Source organism: Triturus cristatus, chromosome 1_2, assembly GCF_964204655.1.
Source record: "Triturus cristatus chromosome 1_2, aTriCri1.1, whole genome shotgun sequence".
Classification (NCBI taxonomy): Eukaryota; Metazoa; Chordata; class Amphibia; order Caudata; family Salamandridae; genus Triturus; species Triturus cristatus.
Genome location: NC_140580.1, coordinates 1,101,752,085 through 1,101,770,409, shown reverse-complemented (window position 1 = coordinate 1,101,770,409; position 18,325 = coordinate 1,101,752,085). Strand labels below are relative to the sequence as shown.

Here is an 18,325-nt window from a genome sequence, read left to right as displayed (position 1 = left end):
GTCGATACGGGCAAATAAGAACTTGGTCAAAAATTGGCTGTCATCCATGGGAAGACCTTCTTTTTTAGTGTGGGGAGTCACAACAGCTGTTTTAATCTATTGTGAGACCACACCTTGCCATATCAGGGACAGATATCACAACATGTTGCTGGGCAAGGTCTCAAGAGTGCCTCACCCAGTGAAATAAGGTGAAAACATTTGAGTTCCTGACTAGAGATATTCATATTTTGTGCTGGATTATAATGATTTTGTGTTGAAAGGCAAGAGTCCCTATTGGTTACCAAACTCTGTAAAGGCAATGCCTTCAGGAAGAGGCCTGATGGATCAGTAAGCTAACCGAACCCCCTAGCAGCACGATGTTATGGCTTCCATTATAGTAGCAGTATAGCTTTTGCCTTTTCCTGTTCCTAATGGAGCTGCAGATGCTTCCTAAAGCAAGCACTGTTTTCCTCAAATTCTCTCTCCCTCCATCTTCTTTCTGCTGTTCTACACATCTGTCTTTGGTGATATATGGACAAACTAAACCAGGGTTTAGACTTATGCCTATAAGATAGACTGGCTGCCTCAGACAGAGGCACCAACATCTTCAAACATGTGATTTTTTGGTTTAATAAAAAGCCTTTAGGTTTCGGGCTACCGTATCCCCAAATCCTGAAACAAAATATTGAGCTTGTCAGTGCTCAGTGCTTAGTGCTTTTCGTATGTGCACTACAGAAGCTTCCTGATTGAATGATTTTCATTCTTGTATAAAGTTGTTTTCTGGCTCAGCCATTTCCTCACTCAAATAAAATATCTTTTTAGATATTCTGATTTCCTCTCTGCCGGCACCAGCATTGCATACACTAGGAACAATAGTAATTTGTCTAAGATGCCTCTATGTCTTGTATCAGTAACAGACTTATTGAGAGGGCTCCAAAAAGTGCTACCAGGCCAGCCTAGAGCTACAGTGCATATGCACGCGCGCCGCGCTTTACCGCGTTTACTTTCACTTTCGTGGCCGCTTTGATGTTTGATCGTGATCGCGATCACTTTCACTTTCGCGGCCGCAGGGCCGCTTTGCATAGCCAATGGGTCTCGCTTTTGGGACCTTATAAGTATTTAGTTATGCAACTGTTGCATAGCTAAACACTTATAAGGTCCCAAAGGCGAGACCTATTGGCTATGCCAATGCTTGTTTTCACTTGAGGTACATCCAGACTCAATCCACAGCCTGAAGATGTGTGTAATCTGGGAATAGTTCTGCTGAAAGTGTCTATAGGTTGTGAGGTTCTGAAAGTCCTTGCAAAGGTGATAGGTGAGGGACATAGATTGCATGTAGTTGAGCAGGGTCCCTATTTTGCATGCGCAAAATGGTTTGCGACCTATTTGGGCATGCAAAATACAATAGGACATGTACAATTCCTATTTAGCGAGTCTCAATTTATTTGCAAATCGCTAAATAGGAATTGCGACTCGCTATTAGGAAGGGTCATTTCAAGAACCGCCCTTCCTAATAGCGACTCCCTACCCCATGTTTGAATGTACTCCACATAGATAGGATTATAAAGTCTGTTGTTAGTAGCCTTTTTTGGCTGAGTGGTTGATACACTAATTAAGGTACTTACAAACTAAATTGATGGTCTGTATATAATTAGATGGCCTACATTAGTGTATGTTATTCTTTTGATCTTATTTCAATGAAATGTCATCACTATTTTGCAATGTATTATTGGAAAAACTGACTGATCGAAAAAAACCTCTCTTTTGACTCTCACCTACCACACAGTACTCCTAAACATATGCATACGATTATATATTCGTATGAATTATTCATGTAGATTTAATAGATTTTCTTGGCTTGGACTCAGCTGAGACAAATACCTAAACATTGAATTCAAATGTTTCCAAAACTATTCCTTCATGAGTTCCTCCTCATAAAAGTACATACCCAATCTCCTGGGAGATTAAAGGGTTGCCCTGTGTTGTGTTATGTTATATTATGGTGCACACAGAAGCACAGAGCAAAGGGTTGTAATATCTCGGAAGTGATACAAAGAACCTTGGACTATACTTCTTTGCTTGATCTGAAGCCAATGGAGAGCTCTTCCTGCCTCTGCACTTGGCTGAGTTTCTTTAGGCCTAGGTCAGCTCTGACTTGCGAGTTCTGCACCCTGCAATTTGATCACCAGATATTCCTTCAGGCCCACATACAGACTGTTGCAATAATCAAGTATGGGACGGACACATGCCACAACCACAGAGATGTGGAACTCATTTGGAAGAAAAAGTGGAGTCTTCCCCAAAACTCACAGTATGCCATTGCCAGAGGCCACCACGATATGGACTGAATCATCAGGCCCTCCTGAAAATAAGTCATTGCGTTATGCTACTCGCATGGCACAGTCTACCACTGGTAGCCTCTTGAAGCACTTGCGGCACCTTGGATCAATTTACGCCTGGTGCAAAGGTGTTTATCGCAGGCCAGTGTCAGATTTGGTATGTGATGATGTGCTTCAGGTATTGTGAGACTGGAAACATTTGCCACATTCTAGTTCATTCCTCATGGCCATTCCCTGGTGGGTGATGATGTGTCTGGCCTTTCTAGGTGGCGAGTGTCGCTCCCATAATGCATTTCAGGGCTGTGTCGGAAGCATTAGGTGTTCTGTCTCATGTTAGCAAGTGCGTATTGTGGTGGAGAGTCACATGGTGATAACAAACTAATAGCATATTTTGTTCTGCTTCAGATGCGTGTGAGGTGGTATCTCAAATGTCCTCCGTAGGATGTTGTAGAAATGAGTGAAAAGCGTTATTGAGAGATCCATGCTACCAGAATATGTGCAGACCGCTGCTGAGTTGCATCTGTCCCAGATGTTCTAGTGTGAAGGTGGGTAGACAGACTAGGGGGCGAGTGTGTGTGCGTTTTAGTACATTTAATTTTTGTCTCTTTTCTCCACCAGGACAGTCACCAAGTTATACTCAACGTGTAGACTAAAGAGATGAAAACCTGAAATAGCTTTTGCAGGCTTCAGACTCCACACCTGTGCTGTGGGTTGCGCACACATTTCAAAAACAAATGCTGAACAACCTTTACTACTTGACTATTACACCCTCCGGGTAAACCACAGAAACCACTGGCAGAAAACCAGATGTAGGAGAAAGAGGGCTTTTTGGGTGGTACAGAAAGCCTCATATTTTATTCCGATAAGGAAAGGTTGGAGGAGGTTGCACGTGCAGAAATAAGGTGAAATTCCAAGGCAGAGAAGGGGGAAATATTTCATATTTTTATACCCAGTATGACTGGTGCCGTAAATGGCTTGTTGGGTTTGTTAAACTGGGTTATGCGATACAACGTATCTATACTGGTGCCCCACTGAATGGGTCTTTTTTTCAAACGATCTCAAAATAGTGTAAGGCTGAGTAGACCAGTCGATATTCGAACCTGTGACCATGGGGGTCAAGATCCCTTCAGCTGATGCTGCAGTTCAAAGATCGGATCCCCTGGTCATCTGAGCATGAACGTAAGGGGGATCAGATATAGACATACAGCTGTTTGTTAGCCGATGGGATAACTCAGTGGATCAGGCGCTTGTCACTCATATGCGTTCAAGCTGTGTTTGACAAGTTGAATACTGGCATGGCCGGCTCAGCCTTTCATCCTTCTGACACTGATAATAAGATAGGTAAGAGCTAGACCCAATACAAATAGTACTATGTATGTGATCACAAGAGTTATATAAAAGCAGGTACAATTAAGACATTAGGCAAAATATGTGTGTGTGAGTGTGTGTGTATATAGGAAGTTATAGCATAAAAATGTAAAAGCTGGGGGAAACGTAAAGATGTGTCTGTCGTCCGCGGTGCACCTATCTACCTATAAAGTCGCATAAAACATATACAGTGATGAACCGATGTAGCATCTAGCGCACATATATTTCTACCGTCTGTTTAACATAAATACTGCCGCAAGCAGCCACATGCGACCTTCAGAACGCGCCTCCGTGACAGTCCTGAGGTGAAACAGGCACAGCCAGGAGTTATATATACACCCAACATCACCCCACACGGAAACTAGAAGGCTGTTTTTAGAAAACCACTCGAGAAATCTGAAGCGGTTTTACAGGCAGATGCTCCCCCGGCCTCGAGGCTGGCTCCAAACGTAAGAAAGACGACAACTTGCAAAACGGACATTAAAACAAAGGCAGCAAAGGGAAGAATCCCAAGTCCGGTACGCATCAGGGGTCTCGGTCTCACGAGGGGTCTCTCTCTCTTGACGATATTGACTGATACGAAGTGTTTTTTGTTACCCACCTCAGTAGTCCAGCTTTGCAAACGTATCATAAAACACATTTTTCCACATAAAGAAATAAAAAGGAGCAGGTATTTACCTCTGGTGTCTCCCTTGGCGAGTCCTCGCCACTGCGCATGTCCGAGCGCACGCTTAGGATGCGCCGCTAATGCGCTTTCCCAGTGCTCAGACAAAGAGCAAATTAAATCTTGAAGCACAGCCAGATTCACGGCAGATGGACTAATGGACTCAGGAGATATCACGAGGGGCAGAGCCGGCCTTTGCGAAGATAGCGCCCTGGACGTGGGCGGAGAGGAGCTTTGCCTCTTGCTGAAGGTAGTAAATTAAATGTAGCAGCAGGGGGTCCCTGTTGAGTTCACCGGTCCTGGGTGAGCAGGGACTGGGCCCTGAACACAAACACCCCTGCACCTCCACCAGCTCACCCAAATCCCTGATAGCTTCGCTGCCTCACGCAGATGAATGTTTGGATGATGTGTGCCAGCGGGTGTCAGAGGGTCAATGGAGGACAAGGAAGGGGCCTAAAGGGATGCTATAAATATCGACCACCGCATGATAATGAAGGGCTAAAGCCACTTTAAACTAGCAAAGCATACAGAAACGAAGAGGCAGGGACAAATACAAGGATGGAGCAAGATGAGATGGGCACTGCTGTTGGCATGACCTGAATGCACACAGCTCTGTGCGCCCCTCAGAAAACTAGCGCCCTGGGCCTGGAGCCCGTTCGCCCATGCTAAAGGCCGGCTCTGAGGAGAGGCCTAATGAAGCTAGTTACTAGAACCACCCCCCCATGAGCTGGTGACCAGCTCACCTGCCCAGAGTACATTCCGAAATCATCATAGTTATTACAAAATGATGCTTTTACCACCTTTTAAATGAGAAAGATGGCAATACGTTTCAGGCAAATCATTGTTTTTTTTTTAAGTGTTACTTTATTTACTTCAAATATTGTTTTTTTTATTAACTAAGATGTATTTGTTATAATCCGTAGTATTAATACAAAAGGGTTTATAAGTAAGGCTTCCGGGTTTACTGACTTTTACAGATAAATTCAGACAGGAAATAATGTGTTTCCTGTCTGTATTTATTTGGGAAAATACTGAAACTGGTGCCTCTTTTGAGAGACTCTCCATGCTGTCTGTCATGAATTTCAGATAACAGCTGAGCAATTGGACAGCATGGAGAGGTAAAAAACAGGATGAGATTTCCTTAAATACAGGAATATGCTAACACATATTTGTACTATAAAGTAATATGTACCTGTGAGGATAGTCTTTTGTTAAAAGTGGCTGCTTAATTTGCTAAAACATGACTGGCATTCACAGGGCACAAGTCCTAAAAAGAGAATTGGGGGGACGCTGACGTCACGACAGGAAGTGACGTCACGAAAGGTCGCTTGCACCATCAGACGTATTGCCTCCCCTCGCTCACCCCTTAGATGCGATTGCATCAGAGAAGCCAGCGCGTGAGCAGCGTTCTCAATGAGCTCCGATCTCGCCCCAGGGAGGCCAAAGAGTAAAAGTGTGGCTCCGTTTGCTCCCGTTATCGAGCTCGCGGTAAAATAAGTGGGGGGACGCACGCCGTCCACCCGTGTGGCACCCCGGCTCGAGCCCTGGGCATTCATATATGTGTGCACGTCCAATAGTTAAATAAACGTGGAAATATACCATTTTACAGCTCCATTTCTTTTTAAAACACAAAATAAATATGGATAAATACCAATGATTTGGCCCCCAAAAAAATATAAATTCAGACCGAAATGTTACAAAAATAAATACCATAAAACTGGGAGCCCTAGTTATTAATAAAATATGTTTTGCACGTATTTATAAATGGTTCCACAACCCTTTTCCCCTGGTGTAAAGCTCTGTCAATAACCAGGAGAGGAGTGAAATGCCGCTGCCCGCGTCCCACGCAGGGGGACATCAGCAGGGCAGCTCTCTAGTGGCCACCCGTCGGAGCCTTCCCCCCCCCCCCCCTGTTCCCCTCTCTAGAGAGGTAGCGCCGTGGGGAGGGGAGGCCCCAATGGGCATTGCTGGGGGAGGCGTGACGCGGGGCTGGGCGGGGCCGACCCTATTTAAGCGCCTCGCCCCCGTAGATCGCCCTCTGCTTCCTGCGCACTCTCCAACCGGTGGTGTGCCATAACACGCTCCGCCCCCGTTAAAAGGGGCGGGAGTATTAGACAGATCACGTGATCCAAAGGAGGATCTGAAAAGAATGTGCCGCACTGCCGGGCATCGACCCACCGTGCGTGCTGGCTCGCAAGGCAGGCGGAGCAGCGAGGGGCTGCTTGCCCTGGATCGCCCGTAAGATAACCCACTCTATCGTCATACTTATGTTGTATGAAATAAACCTGCAGCAGTTCTACACCCAAAACGAATGTGTCAGTGTAATCTTTGGGTGACGTCTGTGCATACGTGTTGAGTGGAGCGGATGACGGTGTGGTCACTATGTGTTTTCCCCCATTTTGTATCACACGCGGGAAAATAAATAGTTTTCAGAAGTGCTAGGTTTCTAGAAACGAACCCTGAGGGATCATGAGCCTTCCTTTTAGAAGGGCCCTAGTATATTAAGCAAGCTAAATGAATCAGACAAGCGTTGTATCTTTATTTAAAGATGGTTCTAGTGGAGTCTGGGAAATAGATGCTATGCTCAATGCTACTTCTTAGCTTCTGAAAAAATGTATGATCCTGTGTGATTTTTATAATGCCCCAGTCAAATTAGTCACCGGAAAGCAATATTATTAGGAAATAAAAGTAAGGATTTAATCAAATATTGATGGTCAAATCAAGATACCCGTGGTCTGACACAGTTAGATGACTTCAGATCCCATAATGCCCTTGGGTCTGGTCAGAAGGTGCTTGTGAACAAGTAACAGGGTATTTATCAGGTCACGTAGCAAACCATTGTAAACACGTTTAGTTTTCTCAATCAGGATACCCTGCCCCACTTGTTCAAATCAGAAGTCCTATCTCCATCTAGAAATGATATGTTTCCACAGTTCTAAGTACCCTGCTTCAGCAATACTAAAAGGACATTTCTGTGCAAAATATTATAATGCTGGTGCAGTTGCCAGGTAAGGGGATATTAATGTATATTATTCGCAACTTAAAAACAATTAAAAAAAATTGTTTTACATTTTCTTACTTCCAAATACCCCATAAACTTTTATTTTACTCCAAAATTATTTCTAGAGCTATCATACACCCAAGGAGTTATTGCTGCTGATACTGATGGGCGGCTATTACTACTCTATAATCATAAATACAGCGGTGCTTATTTCCAAGCCCCTTGCGCCGCCGGTGCGTCACTTTCAACATGGGAAAAAGTGACGTACCTGTGGCGCAAGGGGCTTGTAAATAAGACCCAGGGTTTTATCAAAAGCGCAAGTTTAAAAGGCATGCATGTAATATACCAATCACATGTGCTTTATAAAGCTGTTGCCTAGTGTTGCAGCACATTCATTTCACGTGCAGGTTTTGTAAAGCACTGTATACTAACTTGCGGTAGCCTTGAAGCACTTATGGTGTGGCCACATTCACAGGATGGCGAGCTCGGGGAAATCCTTTCTGAGTGATTGATGTCTCTCGACCTGCGGCGTTGCCCTGTATGACAGGCCGCCACCGCCTGCCTGCTCTGTATCAGTGCTGGGCCACGCGCCAGACTAGAACAGCGCTTCCTTATCTGTGACCAATGGACGCGCCTCGTGTTTTAACACAATCATAAATCAGGAGCAGGATTGCTGACCCCCTGGGGCCTCATAAGTCCCAGTGCCAGGAGGCCGCATGTGACAAATGACTCCTGAATCAACCCGCCCCTCTGAGTGGAAATGACCAGCCCATGCGCCGGGGGCCTCGCGCCTGTCCTGTGAAAGATAACAACATCCTCCTCTGTCCTGTGTGTAAGGCAGGGCCAGAGCAGGTCACCGGCCAGCAGTAGACGACTGAGACAAGCAGCAAATATTGGTTAGATGGGTCAAAAGTCCACCACGAAGAGAGGGAAATGAAAAGGAGGTGGAGCAGCAGAATAACACAGAACGGCGTTGCTGATTGGTCAGGGTTTAAGTGACTCGGGGATGTTAAAATCATGCATTCCACGGGGACGGGAGGAAAGGAGAGGTTGCAAGTGACTTAACCAGTCAGTAAAACCGAGGCTTCATAAGAATCTATACAACTATGAAACTGGCCAGGTTGGCTTCATTTCAAATCAAATCATAGTAATCTTGATTCGGTTTCACGCATTTAAACCATAAAAGCATACAACAGCATATAATATAATAAAACAATGATAAAACAGTCTTTGTAATAACAAACCAAGTAGCCAATGACTTCAACTGAATGAAGATCCATAGATACAGGGCCCCAATAAACACACAAACAGTGCAAGATAAAATAATCACACAAAGATTAGCACCATAAATCACAACTCATGCGATATGGAATAGTCAAACAGATTAATCATGACATTATGTACAGTGTAAGGTGCCATAAAAAGTAAAAAAAAAGAGGGCAGGCTGATCAATCACAGCTAGACCTAAGTCTTATTGCAGATTTTAAAAAGTTGAGCACATAAAAAACAGTGCTACCCATAAGCATTTGTAAGAAAATAAAAGTAGGGCACACTTCCTAAGATTCACCTTTATTAAAATTGGAATTAAAAAGGACTTTCTCGGGGGTGACATAAAAACTACAAAACATCATGAAATAGACCATATCCTGAGGAAATTGACCAACGTAGCCACAGGGCAGCAGGCATTGGCCTTTGCTCTGTCCCCTAGGGTGTGCGAAGAGAAGATAAACAAGCATTTGCAATGCAATAGGTCTCACATTTACGCGAGCTTAAGATATTGGCATTATACATGACAATGCCTTTTCTTTGTTTTAGAAACAAAAACCAAAATGAAAGGCATAATTATTTGCAATGTCAATAGCTCAAACCGGCGTAAATGCGAGACCTATTGCATTGCAAAGGCTTGTTACTCATTATATACAAAATATCAAGGCTGGACAGTAGGGAAAGGCCCCCAAATAGAAGTTAGTCTTTACCTAAAAAGGAGTCCTTCTTCCTTCTGCAAGTTCCATATGTTTTAATACAGACTCTGAATGGAATCTCTACTTCTACAAGAGTTCTAGAATAGTTTTCATATAAGAAAACAAACGATTTGCTGGTACTTTGTGCACGGTGACAGAGAGGGGTTTACATGCATTCTATGCTCAATGGGCACCATGGGCAGCATCCAAGAGTACAATGTGCCAGTGCTTAATTTGTGCAGTTTTTGCCGGTGCTCTGCACTGGCACTTATTTCGTGGCACCTTTACCTATTTATGAAGGTCCACCACAAGGTGGTGCAGTCGTACTATTTTTTAAGAAGCACATAAGCAAAGTGTTCAAAAATACAATAAAAAATAATAACACTACCAAGGTGCTCATGCCATTATTATAGCTTTGGGTCACACAGAATAGTCCAACTTGTCACAGTTGTGGGAATTTAATGGAAAATACGGATGACTGGTACTGGTGTTTTGCACGGCTTGCATGGACATTAAGTGGTGAAAGTTGCAGTGGTCTCCTGAGAAACATCTTGGGCCTTGGCACTTCTTATTTAAAAAATTGATGACTGCAATGAGCTGAGCACTGCCGGCATTGCTGGCCTCATGCAAAAACAACAGTTGATGGACAGAATGCAGAGCAATGTCATACATTCACCACAGTACAGAGATCTGGGCCTAAATCCATAGTTTTTTTGCTCACCATGCCATTCCAGTTTGAACCCAGCCTCAGCACAGCACCTGACAAGAGCAGCATTGAAGGCTTCAGGGAAGCTGCAGCTTCTCCTTGCTCTTACTTCCTAGCAAGATTTCTTCACTATTGGACAGGTTGTCTCCCTGAAGGTGAAATCTCCCAATGATTTCCTTCATCAGAAGGAAGCGGCTGCGATCCGCCCTGGCCCGCTGTTGATGTCTCGTCTGTTTCAGCAGCCGCAGTACTAGAACAGACGGTAAAGCAGCCGGCGCAAAGGCGGTGCCAGTGCCACTTTCAAAAAGAGTATCCTTTTTTAAACCAATTTCCTGGATGCCTTTGATCCTTTTCATAACACCCACATTCAGTGATCGTCTTATGTTTGCAGAAGGTGCCAGACTGGCAGCGTGCAAAGTTGTCATCAACCTGTAGCATAATGGCCAGAGCTCCCGACTTGGCAACTGGGGAACCAGGTTCGAGCCCCGGCATAGGCTCGTCATCATGTAATCCTGGACAAATCACTTAATCTCCCTGTGCCTAAAATAATGAAAAATGAATATGACCTTGTGTAATATAACTGGTGCCAATGTACAGCGCTCTCCAATGCCCATGGGCCACATTCACACTGTAAAAAGTTGAAAACAAAAACATGTCTAAGTATATGGCACAGTGCACGTACAGGTGGTACATCAACCACACAAAAGATGATGAGAGGAATACTCGCAACAAGTCTAACCACTGGCAACCGCTTGGGGTAGCATTCTGACATATTGTTCCTTTGCCCACCATACCATATCAGAAAACCAAAAAACAAGCAATCCAAGACTGGTTTTGCTCTCATTCGAGCTCATCAGTCAGGTGTATCTTAGTTCCAGTGGCACAGTGAGCAAGGGGCCCATGTTTAGGCATGCCACTGGAACCAAGTTCCACTGATGAGCCCCAATTAGTGTGAAACCGGTCTTTGGTTGTTTGTGTTCTGGTTTCGGGGGAGACTTGCCTGGCAGTTCGAGCTGGACTGTTAATATTAGAGCAGGGTCAAGACTTATTTGGATATGGCTGGATTCAATGTGAGGTGGCATGGTAAGCTAAACAACGATGCATTGGACTTCTACCTGGAGCGATTGCCAATGGTTCACTTGTTACAAGCATCCCTCCCATCACCTTTTGTATGTTTCATGTATAGGCAGTACCAGCTTCGGTCTTGACTGATATCTGATGGAAGTAGTCTGTTTCCCATTCCACAGGATCACTGCCTCATTTGCTTGGTTCTCATTGGCTGCTATTTAGCAGTTAAATTGAATTTGGTGCACTCCATGCAGGCTTAAGCTGGAGATGGAATTAAAGCTGTTCCTACAGACAGTATGGTGATCGGATTTATACCCATCTTATCTGAATAGATCAAAGGAGGCCCAGTCTAGGGAAGGATTTGGTTTTTGGTGCAAAAGTTGCTTGCCATTTCGTGCTTCACAGTACCTTTGCATAGGTGACACAGAAAGATCATGTTTAAACTGAAGTATTTCAATCGCTCATTACCCGCAAATGCCCATATTTCATGTAAATTCATTATAAAGCATACATTACTGGCCATTACTACTTCCCCTGGAGGCAAGTTAGGATAGTGAGACACTGGCGAAGGAAGTGATGTGCCCACAACCACACAATGCTATTAAGCACGTGAGCTGGGATTGAAAATGTAGTCTGCGTCTTCCCCATTTTTGCAGTTCACACGCTACAGCTCATCTCAATCCTGTTTATAACACTTATGTTAAAAAAAAACGCATGTTAAGCTTTTGGGACGCTGGGTTGCAATCTCACGGCACCTCTGCAGGACTGGGGCAGTGCATAGCTCCAGAGCACAGACCGGGCAGAATGCACATTTCCAAAATCACCTCACATCTACGGAGATGAGCGCCTACTTGAAATGCAATAATGTAATCTATCAAAGAAAAAATAACAAGCGGCCGAAAGTGATCGCGATCAAACATCAAAGCGGCCGCGAAAGTGAAAGTAATTGCGGTCAAGCGTGCGTACCCGCGCACATGCACTGTAGCCCTAGGCTTGCCTGGTAGCACTTTTTGGAGCCCTCTCAATAAGTCTCGCCAGACCAGCGCATGCGCTGGGTCAGGCATGTAGTATCCTCCGACGCGGGGTAGCGGTGCAGTCTACCCGCGTCGGAGGTGATGCGCGAGCGCTGACGCATGACGTCAGGCGCTCACTATAAATAAAGGGGCGTGGCCCGCTAACGGCAGTCGGGACCACGCTGGAACTGAATCGAGTGTCCGTGTGCAGTAATTAGCCCAGCAGCGCGTACTCATGAGCGCACGTGGCTTAGAGGCCATCACAAGGCGAGACCTAAAAAAACATGCACACCATAGAGTGTTGGATTTAAAAAAAAAAAATCCAGGGTTTATTGGGACATCGCCTTAAAAACATTAGATAGTGGGTGTTTGTCAAGTACTGTGCTTTTCCCTTATTTGCGGAGGTTTGCAAGGAAAGCCTTTTGTGCTGACTTTGCTAACAATCCGAATGAGAATGCCCACACAGTCCTGATTCACTCCTTTATAGCCTCTAGATACCTGTCTATCTGTTAATTAGGGAGATGCAATATTTAAGAATTATTGCTTCACGCTAGCGGAAGGAACTGCTACAAAAACAAGATTACATTCCAAGTTCACGGGGTGAAGAAAGCCGTGATAAACTGGACTGTCGCATTCCACTGAATAAATAAAACCAGCATGCCTGCAAGGGCGCTGCCTGGAATTAAAATATGCTTTTAATGAATGCGTTGTCTTTATCGGTGAGACAGGAGATGATGCACAAAGTTGTGGCCGGTGCTAAAGCCTGGCAAGTTGAACAAGGAAAACAACTTAACCAATGGGTCGATTAAACTTGCAGCCTGACAGCTAAGGTCCAACTACACACATGCCCCGATGTTCACCAACAGGTTATGGGAGGAGAACAGTGAACGTCGTGGGAGGGTGGAAGCAACAAAGTGGGACCAGTAAAAGGCTGCACAACCACGGAGAGTGGAGGGGGAAGGGCAAAGCTCTCGCCATCTTGAAGATGGGAAGCCCTACCCTATCAGGACTAGGCTACTGCCCCCCTCCCACAGGAGAGAGGCAGGCTAGGTGGTGTACCCACCCCAGGACACGGACCCATTGGTCCCTGCCCTTCACCTACCTGTAACGCCCCTAAATACGAAAATACTCACCTGCTCTTAGGTGAGCTCCCAGTGCTGGATCTTGGTGCCCAGCACTGACTCTGAAAACTACTTACAACTGTACTTACCAGTAACCCAATTTTCTTCCATAGGAAATCATTGACTGTTTTTCTGTGAAATTTCTTCTGTGTCAATTTCTGCAATCTTTAAATATTCTTTTAAAATCGTATAGTATCTGAAAACGTAATTACTTACCTGTTTTGGATAAAGGTCCCAGTACTGAGTCTAGGCACCCAGTACTGGATTACAAAAGTAACGAGAACATACTATACCTGTAACTTGAATTTTCTGCCATAGGGAATCATTGACTGTTTTCTATGAAATATTTTCTGTCAACTTTTAAAATAGCAAAATATTGTCTAAAAATCATCACAGTAATTAAGTCGACTTTTCTCACTTGATTCCAAGTACTGACCCAGGACTGAATCTAGGATCCAGTCCTGGAATTCCAAAAGTAATCCTAAAAGTAATCTGTGGCAAATAACATGAAACTTCCATTGAACTCAATGCATTATTGTGTTTAAAATAGTGTTGCCTATTGCAACCACTTGTAACTGTTTACAAAAGTCAATTGCATACTGCAAAAGTATTTATATAAAGCATCTCATTCTGAGAAAGTATATTTTAAATCCAATTGTTGGTTCTAAAATAAAACAAGCATATCTTTTTTATAAATAATCCATTGGCCTAGAGTTCAGTTATTGAGTGTGTGAGACCATTTGCTGACTGAGTGTGTACAACAAATGCTTTACACTGTCCTCTGATACTGCCTTACTGCTTGACCAAGCTACCACTTTAGAGAGTAAGGTTATATCTAACTTTAGCCTCTGCCAAGCCTCTGGGGACTGTGGACTCTGTACACCCTTTACCTCTTTGGGAACAGTATATACAGAGCCACTTTCTCACAGCAGCAACGTTAAATATAGCTGAGGACTCCCTGGTTAGGTCATTTTATTATGGGTAAATTGAGGCCCCCATTTCATTTTATCATCTATCAATACCCCCAGGTATGAAAAAGCACTCGCCCTTGGAATTGGAGTAGACCCTATCTTGAAGGTGTAAGGCCTGCTTGAATGGGCTCCTACTTGCATAATAAAATATTTAGAGTTATCAACCTTCAGGTCCCTCTCCCCCATAAATTGGGCAAAAGAGTTTAAGAGTGTTTGCAGATCCCGTTCAGTCCTAGCCATCAAAATGGCGGCGTCTGCATATAGCAGGACTGGGAGACCAGGCCCCCCCACTTCATTTAGCGGTATCATTTTCCCTGGAAGGCCGGGGGGAGGTTCTGCGGTGTGTTGGTGAAGTAATGATTGGGAGAGAGACAGGGTCGTTGCAAGGACATTTGGAACCCCGAGAATATAAAAAAGAACATTTCCACAGAGTTTCCCGTTGCCTGTTTTTTGGACCATTCCTTCTGATTTTGCACCACCTAGTGGTGAGAAACTAATTATTTGAATGCCAGCCCTAAAGAGCACTGAGCATTACGGGCAGCACATCGCTGCTCTGCGAGGCATGCTGTATTGAGGTAGGGAATTGAAGCTCCACCCACTCTCCCCCCATATTTTTCATTGGCTTGTGTCATTGTCCACTGTAAACTGTGGCTGTTCATTGGTCTAAAGACTTAGAAGTCCCTCCTTAGTACCGCCTAGTCTCATTTTGTAACCTCCCATGGCGACAACCCCTGTTACGAGTGTTGTTACTTGGTAGGCTTTAATTACAGCCTTACACAAGAGAGGAGGGGGTCCAAGGGAATTTTAAGACCGACATGGATTAAATCCCCAAACAGTTAATAGTAAACACAAAAACTCCTCGGTCTAGAATGCCAAACTAAACAAGAAAGAGATACTAAAGATTCTCTCTAGGTGCTTGTGGGGGAATCCCTTTGTTAGAACGAAATCCCTCACCACCATAGATGGCATGCTTCATCATCTGGGATTCTCTTCTTGATGGGAAAACCTAGTCCCGCCAAGGGCTACAACTCCCTCTCTGAGAGGGAGGAGCTCAGGGATGTTTTATTCCTATTTATTAGAATATACTAAGTCGTGCAAATGAGAAGAAAGATGACTGGTTGGGTTGAGGGTGCAGCACAAAAAAGACACAAACTGTGAGGATATTGATAGTAAAACTAGCTACCAGGAGCGACAGGAGTAACTTTATTGACCTGTTCCTGTTGCCAGGATTAAGAACTGAGCACCTGCAGTCAGAATAACTGCACGTATCAGACAAAGACAGGTCTACATGTTTCAGCCTTACAGACCCATAAAGGTGTCACGGCTTTTGTACAAAAAACAGGCAGATGAGACTAACAAGGCCAACAAGGAGTTTAAAGACTCTATCCTCACAGCTAAGATTAACAAATTCAAAGAAAAAACTGGCAAGGTTCTCCTTTGAAAAAGTTTATCCCTACACCAGCAACAACTACACTCCGCCACAATTTAGGCAAAAAGGCAAGAAATATGGATCCAATTACTTGACCTCAGGGAGTGAGGATTGGACTAGCGACTCTGACTCTACTAACAACACAGAACCTCAAAGGAGAGGTAGAGGTAGAGGGAGAAGAACCAGAAGTAACTGGAGGGGCGGCCCAGCTGCTCCACACCAGACACAATGGTGGCCTCCCACACCTTGGGGTTCCCCGACTCCACCTTTCCAACCACCGATGCTTCCATACCAGCCTCATCCTCAGTTCTTTCCCAACCAGCCTTTTTTAGGGTCTGGCCAAGGACAATCGAGAGGCAGACGAAGACAGCAAGAAGCACAGGTGCACTGGAGCCCTCCCTTTTCACCCAGGACTACTCGGAGCATGAGGAAACCTCCCTCACAACCGTTCTCATTTAATTACAGCCTCCAGCACTATTTTCTAAAATAGCTTTGTTAGACACGCTCTCTCCTAACGCTTTTTTTCATTTTTATAGCACACATTTGCAAAAGTAATAGGTCTTGCAATTTGTGAGAGTTTAAGCTATTGGCAGTGTAAATGACAATGCTTTTTATTTATCTGTTTTAAAACAACAGATAAATAAGGCATTGTCATTTACAATGCTAATATCTCAAACTATCGTAAATGCAAACCTATTGCATTGTAAATGCTTGTTTAGGTAGGACACAGCCTGGGATCGATTGTCCTATGTCACACAAATGATTTTTTGGGGTTCTTGACACTGATTATGTCTTTTCTGCAAGGACCACCATCATCACAGAGCTTCAGTCTCTTAACCTTACACTTTTAAACAGGTTAGTAGTGAAACAAAAAAAAATAAACAAACCCATAAATGACAAACACAGATCGAATGTTCTCCTTCATGCTTAGGAAATCTCCTTTGGTGCAGCCTGTTCTCTTATTATCCATCCAAACAACTCGAATTCGAAGTATTGCATGCCCCACCTGCGGAAAGAAAACAAAAACAGCACCTGTTTAAAATTACAATGGTATCACCAGTGACGTACCAAGGGTGCCATAGACCATAATGCAAGGCTGGGAAATTGCCACAAGCTCTGGCTGGGCAGTGAAAAACAGTCATAACTGGGGACCTGGTGCCACTCCACCTGCGGCACCATTTATATATGAGGAAATATGTTTATTTAAGTAACCCTTCCTCTAAAAGTGAACATTTTCCACAGCCAATCCGAATTGAGCAGAAGATGTATCACACAAACAGAGCAATATAATTGATGAGAATTTCGGTGCTGGACTCACGAAGACAGAGACCTACTTGGTTTTCTGCCAGGCAAGTTCCTTTAAGACTCTCAAGAACCTAAACTCATGATGAAGCAGTCAACATGAGTGTCTTGACAACTGTGTCTTTTTGCTCAAGAGACAGAGCTGTCCATCAGAATAATTGTAATTGTTTATGTCTGGCGTTAGACAAACCCTTTCAATTTTACACAAATTATATGCATATCTACTTATAGTGGCCCTCAGCCAGCACTCTTCATCCGCTGGTCTATTATTGTGTTATTCATGTTTTTCTTCTGCCCACTACATCATACAGCAGGATACTCATTGTTCGGCCCAGGGTCACTTGTGTGTAGCGTCCTACCCAGCCGGGGCACTGGCCAATGACTACGCCACACATGGAGAGTAGTTATACATGTCTTTATTCTTCAGCATGCAAGCAAGAACTCAACGTTGTAAACCTGCATTCACTTCATTACCCTCCAATGCTTATGTCACAGGCCTACGGAGTCCATCAGGAACCAAAAGAGTTCAGTCATTTTTTATTTACGGGACACTACATCTCGCCCTTTGTTAAATAAATAGTAAAAACTTTTTACAATAAACAAATAAATAAATACACAAATGATTTCAAATACATAGGCATTTGTAACTATTCAAGGAGCCTTTATAGCGCTTAGATTACACATCCTGATGGGGTCCTCGGAAACCGGGAGCTGGCAGTCGAAGTGTCAGTGATTTGCATAGGTTAGATGGAAACAGCAATTGCAGGATCATTAACGGTCTGTCTGGACCCAGTCGCTATGGTGACATCGATGTTTGATGAGTGATGAGCCACATATCTGAATTGAGAAGAACCTTTAGTAAGGGACTTCCCAGGACGTTCGGCAGTCACCATGTGCCCTTTGATGGTCGTGACAGTAAAGAGCTTAGCCTCGAAAGGAGCATCAGATTTTTGTTTTCTAGATTGTCGAACTAGTACTCTGTCTCCTCTCTTTAAAGTAATATCTTTCACACAACATCGCTTGTCAGCATAGATTTTCATTTTTCATTTGCGACGAGAATCTTTTGTGCCAATGTCTTTCTCAGTCTGTGATTCGGGTAAATTGGTCATCATGGCTCTCCCAAACATTAAGGTTGCAGGACTTTCCCATGTAGCCCACTGAGGGGTCACTCAGTAAGCTCGAAGAGTGGTATTCAAAACAACCATGAGGTCAAGCTTGTCTAATGCAGCACGCTGTATGGCTTTCCTTAGAGTACTCATAAAGCATCCAACAAGGTAATTGGCCTGGGCCAAAGAGGAGTGCCTTTCTGATGCTTTATGCTGAGATGGCTGAGAAAGTCTCTGAACTCTTGACTTTTGAAGGGTGGTCCTTTATCAGATTTCAAGATCACTGGGACACCCCTT

The 18,325-nt window shown here is 44.1% G+C and overlaps 1 protein-coding gene across 6 annotated transcripts in view; it reads right to left on the bottom strand.

Moving 5' to 3' along the window:
* Window positions 1-18,325, bottom strand: part of LOC146868749 (uncharacterized) — a 227,555-nt gene that overhangs the window by 86,773 nt on the left and 122,457 nt on the right. For 4 of the 6 annotated variants that reach the window (XM_085613716.1, XM_085613719.1, XM_085613718.1 and 1 more), the window contains exon 2: window positions 16,508-16,626. The gene's annotated coding sequence lies outside the window, so the exon portion shown is untranslated. Of the gene's footprint in view, window positions 1-4,364; window positions 4,500-7,783; window positions 7,890-16,507; window positions 16,627-18,325 lie in introns of those variants that run through there. The other 2 variants (XM_085613722.1, XM_085613721.1) reach the window with 2 other exon arrangements.